Source organism: Nannospalax galili, unplaced genomic scaffold (assembly GCF_000622305.1).
Source record: "Nannospalax galili isolate Female #2095 unplaced genomic scaffold, S.galili_v1.0 scaffold145, whole genome shotgun sequence".
Classification (NCBI taxonomy): Eukaryota; Metazoa; Chordata; class Mammalia; order Rodentia; family Spalacidae; genus Nannospalax; species Nannospalax galili.
The window spans coordinates 395,872-405,353 of NW_008353604.1; positions in this window are offsets into that span (position 1 = coordinate 395,872).

Genomic DNA, 9,482 nt, shown 5'->3' on the forward strand with positions numbered 1-9,482 from the left:
CTGCTTCCTCTTACATCATGAGGTGAGTCGACCCCCCTCTTCCACTCACCCCTATCATAGTAGTCTACAGAACCACTGACCCAGAACATGGCTGCCAAGTACCCATAGACTGAGGACTCAGAAAACATGGAGCAAAATGAACTGTCTCCTTTATTGAGATTATTATCTCAAGTATTTTTCTTGCAGAAATACAGAGCTGAATAGCTCGTTGGGGTTTTATAGGAAATTCTTATCTACTTACCAATACCAGCCTCAGCTGTCACTCAGCACAGTGCTATCTGCACAGCATCCTTTGCTCGTGAATATCTTCAGATATTCTCTTATTTTTAAATTTTTTGTAAATGTTTATTGATTTTTCTGTATTTTATATAGAACATCTTAATCAATCCTAATCATCTTTATACTCCCTTCCCCATTGGTCCTCTCCCATAACTCCCCTGCTGGAGTTCATACCTTCTGTCATTTGTGTTAAGGTCTATCATGTGAAGTTAGTGTCCCCAGATGTCTCTCAGTGCTAATTCATCCACTGGGGGAGGGGTCTAGCAAGCCTGCCTGGAGTTCCTCCCTTTGAGAAGATCAGCTCTTCCTCACTCAGCAGTAATCATCTGCTTACAATTCTTTGACTAAGATTGGGCCTGATGTTCATTTCCCCAGTTCTGTGCTGGGGTTTTGAGTTTGAATAGGTCTTATGCATGCTGATACCATCGCTGAAGGTTCATATGAGCAAGGACCCAGGAGCTTGTGGAACTCTATTTCCATATAGTCATGCATCTCCTCCCTGGCTCTTACAACCTTTCACCCCTCTTCCATAATTTAAATTATTGTATTCATGTATATGCGTGTGGCTATGAGTGTATATGTGCACATCCACACAGCCAACCTCACAGGTTCACAACTGCCTACAACTCCAGCTCTAGGAGATCACTTGCCCTCTGAGGTCGCCTGCATGGGTGCGCACATATACATTCAGATTCAACTCTACACAATTTGGTCATAGACATTTGGTCATTTTATTTCTCTAAATTTCAGTATCATCTTCTGAAAAACTGACCTGAAAATGTAAAGACTTCTCATTTAAAAATACTGTAATCTTTATAGTTTTGAATCAGTCCATGATACATTTAATGAAGCTTAAAAAACTAATTTTCTCAAAATGTCTGCATTAACTCTTTCAATGTATTTTCTGATCATTTGTTCTATTCAGATAGTTAGATGCAGTAATACAAGTAAACAGCACAGAAACTGAGCTGCTACTTTAAATGCTTTCCCTACAAGTATGGTGCTGTTTTAAAGAATGCATAATCTAGTAAAGAGATAGAATGTTCTTGTAAATAAATGATTCACTTCACGTATGTTAAAAATGGAAGACGGCATACGAATCCAAGCCTTAGAAAGGCCCACGATCAGAAATGCATTGAAGGGTCTGGCTGGTAAGGTGACTCAGCAGGTGAATGGCCTTAGTTTGATTCATGAGACCCACGTGGTAGAAGAGACTTGACTTCCCATAGTTACCCTATGACCTCCACACATGATCTGTGGTATGTGCCTCCTAAATTAATGTAACAAAACATTTAAAAGTAATTGCAGTACTATCCCATATTTAATATTTTTTCTCTATGCCAGACTCTAGTCTAAGTGTCTCTTATAGGTCACAGCAATGCTCTTAGATGATTATTATTATTTTCCCCGTTCTGCATATTAAGAAGTTGCATAAAGATATCACATAATTATCCTAACGCCACAGAACTAGACGGTGATATAACTCAGGGAGCTTTCTAACAATAAACCCTCTCCTCTAGAGATACAAGTAACGCTAATGAAGTCTAATAAAAGTGAAATGACTTTCAAAAATGACATTTGGGAAAATTTTACACATTCTATTATCTTAGGCATTTACAGAGTTTTTCAGAGAATTTTGGTGTTAAGATAAATTGTATGGGAATTACTTGGGTCAATTTGTTAAAAATACAGAATACTGTATATTTTTCCATACCTATTAAACTCATAAATTTATAAGAAAATATAAAATTTTAACCTTTATTTTGGTTTATTCTGATGTACATAAAAACTGAAAACAAATTCTAAAGTAGAGATTGGATTTCAGTAAGCTAATTGTTAGACAGTGATTACCGTTAGAGAATATAAATGCATAGCAGAAAAATGTAGCTATTTTGAGAGTTAGAAAGCAAACATTTAGCAGGGGCTTTGGGTGTGAGAGAATCAGTAAAATTGAAACCTTGAAAAACTATGAGCCAACGTGTATTAATATTTTCTTTCAATTATTTTAGAACTCGGGACTTATTGGATTACTCAGATGGAGCCACTTTTGTTTTGTTCTGTTTGGGTTTCAGGAGTCAAATAGCCTATTAAAATAGAATTTAAGCAAGCTGGTAGCATATTGAAATGTGTGTGGATGTGACGCTGAATTCATTAATATAGGAAACGACACCTGATGATACTGAGTGCTCAGAAAATAATGGTTTAAAGTAGAGAAGACTGTGGGAAAGCAAAGTACGGAGACGTGTCCTAGGTGTGGATATTGTGAAGAGAAATCCAAAAGACTGACACTGTGGTTTGAATGAGAAATGCCCCCTATAGGCTCCTGTGATTGAACATTTGGTACCCAGCCAATGCAGCTGTCTGGGAAGGTCATGGGACCTTTCGGGGTGGAGCCTCACTGTCTAGTGCGTCCCTAGAGGTGAGTGTTGATGTTTTATAACCTGGTGTCACTTCCTTTTTTGTTTGCCCCCCTGAGTACCAGGCCAACCATACAGTTCTTTTCCCACAATGCGTCCCCACTGGAGCTGTAAGAGAAAATAAATCGCTTTTTCCTTAAGTTCTTTTATCAAGTTTTTCCAATCATAACACCAGAAAAGTAAGCAATATAGCAGGTCTGCAGTGTCTGAAATCTTGGGGTGAATAGAGAATTATTCATGGGAAGAAAGTCAGAAGGGAGTGTTACTTAAGGCAGGTGGTAGAAAGTTCACTTTCCCAACTGTTTGTGGCACCAGCAAGTCACTGCGATCTTCAGGTCCACTAGGCAGCTGGGCATTCAAAACAGAATCCCACAGAGCATGTCACAGCTTGAGACACAGATGAGGAAGGTGAACACCACAGAAAAGGGGCAAATGAGAACACTGGGGAGTTGAAAGAAACAAACCCAGGATTACACTGCATCTGTTCACCGACATTGTGGAGAAGAGAGTGAGTGAAAAATGAACTTTTAGGAAGACAAAAACAACCGGAAGTTGTTCTTAGATATAGTCTTATGCAAACAGATGGAAGAGAGAAATACAGTTGTATCAGTTCTTTTCTTCTTGCTGTGATAAAAGCATCTTGAGTAGAGGAGTTTGCTTTGCCTCCCAGATCCAGGGCACGGTTCACAATGGCAGGGAAGGCAGGAGATGGGGCAGTTGGCCGTGTTGCATCCGTGGTCAGGAAGCAGAGAGACATGAACGCTGGTGCCCGGCTTACGTTCTCTTTTTTATTCAGTCTGAGACCCCAGTCTATGGGATGCTGTTGCCTGTACTCAGGGTGGGTCTTCTCATCTCAATCAGCCCAGTACAGAAATTCTCTCATAGACATGCACAGATGTTTGTCTCTTAAATCATCCTAGAGCCCTTCAGGTTAACAATCAATATTATTCATCATGGCTACCCTACTTCTTCCATGGGAGATATGTTCCAAGACATTCAACAGACATTAGGGACTGCACATGATACTGGACCCTGTGGTATTATGCTTTTCAATACACACACACATTTTATGCCTTTAATATCATAGACAAGCACTTACCATATTCTGTTGTCATAATTTTTACACTTTGAGGTGGAACAACAAAATGAATGCACTCTTCTTTTTATTTATTTATTTTTAAATATTTTACTTTGCTTTTATTTTAGGAATATGAGTGTATTACCTACATGAATGTAAGTGCACTCATGCTGTGCAATGGCTGTGGCATTCAGAAGAGGACCTTGGAGCCCCTGGAACTGGAGTTACACAAGGTTGTTAGCCGCCATGTGGGTGCTGGGACTCAAATCCGGGTCCTCAGCAAGAGCAGCCAGGCGCTCTTAACCACTGAGCCATTTCTCTAGTACTCAAATGTATTTAATATATGATGTTTGTGTGAGTAATGTAGTTTATATACATGTGTACATGTGCATGGGGGTGCATTTGCCCCATGCAGGGCATGTGTGGAGGTAAAAGATCTGCACTGGCTGTGTTCCTCAGTGACTCCTCCGTGGTAGCGCTAAGTGACTGCTCTGGTTAGAATATGAAATGTCCACATGGACTCGTTTTTGAAAGCCTTGGTCCCTAGGTAGTGCTGCTGTTTCAGAGGTTCTGCAAGGGTTAGGCTGTAGGACCTAGCTGAAGAAGGTCACTTGAAATATACCCATGGGGAATATGTCTTGCTCTGGGCCCTTCTCCTTCTTTTGAACCTCCTCTCTCTTAGCCATGAGGTGAGCAGCCTTCCCATACCTTCCCGCTGAGCCCCCACTGACTCTGGGTCTGTGCTTTGTGTTAGCCCAGAATCAATGGAGTGAAGGAATATGCACTGAAATCTCGGAGACTGTGAGCTGAAATGGATTTTCTTCCCTTGTGTTACATCAGATATTTTGTCACTGGGACAGAGTCTGACTCTCAGTGATTCCTGGGTGGTAGATTCCATTCCTTGTGAATTGCATATCTATGGTATTTTCTCTTTAATTTTTTATTTTATTTTTTTTGAGATACGGTCTCATGTAGCCCGGTTGACCTTGGCCTTCATTCAGATCCTCCTGCCTCTATTTCTTGAGTGCGTGGGAGGTTACAGATGCACTTCCAGTTATGTGGTCTGGGATGCAGCCCAGGGCTTCACACACCATAGGCAAGTACTCTCTGAAGTAAGCTAAACTCCAAGCTCTTCCACCTAATATTTGTGAACCGTGATATATCAGCCATCACATACTTGACTGAAGGATGGCTTTTTTCCAGCTTCTGACTGCTGGTTCACAGCTTTGTTTTACTCAGGCTGTGACTCAGGAGGTTGAGACCTATCATGAAGCATTGAAAATAAAGCCTTGTCTTTTTTGTTGTTGTTTTTGGTTTTTGAGACAGGGTTTTCCTGTAGCCCAAGCTGGCTTGGATCTTACTATGTAGCCTAGGCTGGCCTTGATCTCAGAGATCTGCCTGTCTCTGTCTCCTGAGTGCACGCCCAGCTTAGTCTCAACTTTCTGAGTGATAAGGATCCTATTCTGAGAATATCTGTCATGAAGAACTTTCTTTAAAAGTGTTCAAAGTTGAACTGGAACAAGGGAGTCTAGAAAATATCAAACACAGAAATAAAATTTCTCTGGGCATAAAAAAGTGTCCTTCTATGCAGTGAGGACTTAGCTTCTTTGTGCTTGGGGGTAAGGCAGCCTTTGATAAATATACAACCCCTCCATTATCTCATTTTGGTATATTCTAAGATTTTCCTAAACAGATGTCATGGAAAATTCATTAAGAAGGAACATATTACAAAAGTAACCCACAGATTTTATCTTTATTTATTTATATATTTTTGCCTTAAAAGTTCAAAGCTAGGAGAAAGTGACTTAATTGAGATAAGCCTTGTAAGAAAACGAACCAACGGGTAATTCATGTGGTGGTGACTGGGTAGCATTAAGTGAATTGTGCTGGATGGAAATTTAAATGCCCTCTGTGCCCTGTGATCATACTTAGTACTTCAGAAGTATCCCCTTTCCCATCTTGGTTTGAATGCTGCTTCCTTCCTCTTTTAAGAAGAGCCCTCTGTGATCAGAAAGGAAATACTTGAGTTTTATTTTTCCAAATAATGGATTGATTTTCTCATGAACCAATGATGGCAATTGCCCCTGATACTTAAAAGGACAGGTTTGTAAACAGCGCACTGCATTCAGACTTTGTCAAAGGGTAAGTAGATGGTGCTTTATTGTTAATGAGTTAAATCCTTGACTCTGGTCTGCAGTTAAATGCTATATGAACTTGTCACTGAATTTTTAAAAATGCTTCCAATGACCTACATCCTGGAAAACAATTTAGTGCAAGGCTGTAACTGTCATTATATGACAATAATGAACCACTGGGGTCGTGTTTTTAAGATGGGCTTTCGTGTGGAATTCAAGGCTGGCTGATCCTGCAAGGCACTTAAGAATCCACTAAATAGCTTGCTTGGGCATATCCTAAAGAAATACTCTAAGCATTTTATGTTTATTGGATTGGCAAAAACAAGTGACATAACAAAACCTGATAATATCAGGACACGGTGAGGACAGAAAACGATCAGATCTGTCTCATACTGTTCATGGGGACACAGAAATGTAGCTCTTTTACGAAGCACACTGGTCCTTCTTCGGCAAAGTCCAGCACACACTTGCTGCATGACTCAAAAGTTTTAGTCATTGGTCTTTATTTAAGAAAAAGTGAAAACGTAGGGTTACATTAAAAACCTATGTGTGTGGGTTGGAGAGACGGCTCAGTAGTTAAGGGCACTGATTGCTCTTGCACGTACCTTGGTTTGGCTCCCAGTATCTAGATGGTAGCTAACAACCATTTGTAAATCCAGTTTCAGGGGATCCAGTGCTATTTTCTGGCCTTTGTGAGTACTGCATGCATGGGTTTACTTACATTTATGCAGTCAAAACACTCATACATGTAGCACAAAAATAAAAACAAAATTAAAAACCCTACACATGAGTGGTTATAACTGCTTGAATCATATTTGCCAAAATCTGGAACCAATCCAGATACTGGACTTGTGAAAGGATAAGCAAACCATCGAGCATCCATGTAATTAGATTGTTTCACTAAATAACAGGCATGAATCCCAAGTACATTTTGCTAAGTGAAAGAAGCCAGACCCTAAAGGTTTCATATAGTCCACATAATTAAATGTATGTGACACTCTGCCAAAATTGAAATTATAAGGCAGACGATCAATCAGTGGTCTCTTAGATCTGTGGATGGAAGAGCAGTTAACTACAAAGGGGTGGTACGATGAAAATACATGGGAAATATTTTCCCGTGGATTCCATAGCTCTTTATACCATAAGAAAGGAATTTTACTGTTTGTGAATTTTAACAAAAAGTAAATAAATAAAAGGGGAGGTGGGAGATTGCTCAGTGGATAAAGCTCTTATATAAGGACACAGGTTTGTTCCCCAAGCCCTCACATAAATGTTGGGTGGGCATAGCTCCTCATCTGTAGTTCCAACTTAAAAGGGGCAGAGACAGAGTGTAACCCTAGGACAAGCTAGACAGCTAGACCTGCTGTATTGGTGAGTCCCAGGTTCACTGAGGGACCATACTTCAATATATAAAGTAAACAATGATAAAGGAGGGCACCCAATATCAACCTCTGGATCTCAACAGGCATGCTTAGTCATGTGCACATTCACCTCCTTGTACACATGTATACAAACATATACAAACACACGTGTGCATGTCACACAAACTCTACAAATATACTGTATAATACTATTCGTATATAACTTTCCTTTTAATGTCTATTTTTATTTGATTTTTGTGTATTTAATAAAATAAATCTTAATCATATTTACAGCCCCTCCCTATTTGCAACCCAATACCCCCATTACCAGATTTCACACATTCCGTCATATATGTTAAGGCCTAGCTGGCCAGATCTGTATACCCAGATGTCCGTCAGTGCAAGTTCATCCAATGGGGTCTAGTCAGACTACCTAGAGTCACTTCCTTAAAGAATATCTGCTCTCCCTCACCCAGCAGTAACCAGTTGTCAGTAGTCCCTCAGCTAAGATTGGGGCACACAGAAAGCCACAACTGACCAATGTGTAGAGAATAACTTTCTTTTATATTATGTCTTTTTAAAACTAGTATTGAAATCCTAAAAAATAGCAACAACGAATGCATATAATTATTTCTACAAATTAGAGTTTGATACTAGATAGAGAAATATTAGGCTTGCTTCATTAAATATGCCTATAATATGGGCCAGAGAAATATCTTAGTGTTTAAGAGCACTTGTTGCTGTTGTAGAGGAATCAAGCTTGGTTCCCAGCATCCACATTGCAGTTAACAACCATCTGGAACTCTGGTTCCAAAGGATCTGATGTCCTCTTCTGCATTCCATCCATGGAAATACCTTCATGAGTGTGATCTTAAGTGTGAATGATAAAGACTTGAAACCCTGAAATAGAGATGTACCTAACAGAATAAATGGACTTTTGTTGCTTATATGCTTCTATATAAATTTATTCCATATAAAGATTTAAAAACTTATGTCTATGCACATGTCTGTGTATTGGGATGCACATGTGAGTGCACATCCTGTGGAGGCCAGAAGAGGGCATCTGATTCCCCTAGGGCTGGAGTTGCAGGTGGTTGTAGGTCCTTCCAGCCAAACTTGAGCTTTGGTCCTCTGCAAGAGCAGCACATTCTCTTGACCACTAAGATGTCTCTCTAATCCTTATTCAAGATATATTGACTACTGAGAACACCCCAGAAACTGTACCAGGGATTTTCATTGTGTGAGTTAGAGTTTTCCCAAGACAAGAGTAAATGTCATCAGAAAAGAGAGGCAGAAAAGCAGTAATTATGATGCAGTGTGACTAGAGCTGTGATTAGAAATGTTCAGACCCAAATACTAAGGAATTAGAAAACAGGCAGCTCTACTTGTCTATCAAGGACAATCATAGGAAGAAGAGATTTCATTTGGGAAACATAAAAGATAAGCAGGTATTTGTTAGCTAGTGAGGGGTGGAAAGGATGGGTTTTAATCTGTTATAATATTTACATTACTGTAATTTCAAATTTTATGTAGGAATCTTCCTGTTCGTTGGTCTAACCTCACAGATCGCCTCTGTACATCATGAGCCAAATGTGAACTATCCCTAATGGCCTCTGCTTTAAGTGTTGGGTTCCCAGTTGGACACACTCTTGTAAGGTCAATGTTGCCTTTAGGAGATGGGGCCAGTGGAAGCAGGGCTGGTTCTGCCTGGTTGTGTTCCCTGCCATTTGGACAGCCCTGGCTCCTGCTGCCATGGATACAGCCTCTCTGTCTTCACGCCTTCATTGCCTTGATGGGTGGAAACCGCTTGAAAAACCGGAAGTCAAAATAAACCTTTCTTCCCTAAAGTTATTTCTCTCAGGTATTTGATCTCAGCAACGTGATAGCAATTACTATAGTTACTTTAGATGTTAAGGGCATCTTCACCAAATTCGATTTATTTTCTTCAGTGAAACTATGCTCTTTGAATTTTCTCTGTGCTTTATTACCACAGTTCCAAGGTTGCTACTCAGTTTTCATCTTGATATCTCTGACTGAGGAATCAAATAACACATGGTCAACATAAAGTTCAGGCTACACCAATATGATGGGCTGGTTTGAGTCATCTCCAGGAGATTTATTGCTTCCTTCCAAAAGGTGCACAGAGAGAAGTGTGAATTTTCATTGAAATGTTCACAGCCTGTGCAATGGGTTTATCCTGCCTTCCTTTTGG